This window comes from Mauremys mutica, unplaced genomic scaffold (genome assembly GCF_020497125.1).
Source record: "Mauremys mutica isolate MM-2020 ecotype Southern unplaced genomic scaffold, ASM2049712v1 001354F_np12_obj, whole genome shotgun sequence".
In the NCBI taxonomy this organism is placed as follows: domain Eukaryota; kingdom Metazoa; phylum Chordata; order Testudines; family Geoemydidae; genus Mauremys; species Mauremys mutica.
Genome location: NW_025423172.1, coordinates 15,448 through 16,311, shown reverse-complemented (window position 1 = coordinate 16,311; position 864 = coordinate 15,448).

The following is an 864-nucleotide window of genomic DNA, read 5'->3' as shown; positions in this document are numbered from 1 at the left end:
ACGTTATTCTTCATATAAATTGACTAGACGGTGTTCACTGTTCGCCAAAATGTATCTGTACAAGGAAATCACTAACTTTCCCAATCACACAGCTTCGGCTCCTTCCCGGTCTGCCCCAGCATCCCCTCGCAGAGACTGGCAATGATTAGACGGCGAAAGAAGAAGACTAGGGACGACATGTTTGCTGAACTGATGGCCTGCTCCCAAGCAGAGGCTGCAGAACAGAAACACTGGAGTCAGACCATAGGTTAGCAGCATCACACACTCATGTAACGTGAGGATAGGTGGCGGCAGGAAGACCAGCAGACCACCCAAACGCTGCTTGGTCTCATGAAGGAACAAACGGACACGCTGTCGTCGCCTTGTTGATGTCCTGCAGGACCGCAGGCTGGAGGACAGGGCCCCCCTGCAGTGTCTCTGCAATCGCCCTCCCCAGCCAAGAAGTCTGGCCCCTCCTCACCCAAAAGTACAAGACGGAGGGGTGGTAGAAGCCGTGAGAACTGTCACTGAACCAGAGCAGAGCGGCCGTGTACCCCGCACTTCTCACGTTAGAAATTTGTAGAAGTGCTTCCCTTATAGGCTCAGCCAGTCCCAAATCCAAGGTTCATCCCCCCACTGTTTATTAGATTAATAAAAGATGTTTGCTGTTAATCACTGTTTCCGTCATGTCTTTCCTGTCAGAGGATTTTTCGGTGTATGGGGTGGACAGGGGTTTCATACTTGCACGGTATAGCCTACAGTACCAGGGTACAGACTTGGGGAAAGGATCAACTGCGGGGCACACACACACTGCAGTCAGTAGGCACCAGGGTCATTTCTGTGTTGTGTATGCTGCCCCTGATCATTTCGTAATGTGTATGCTTG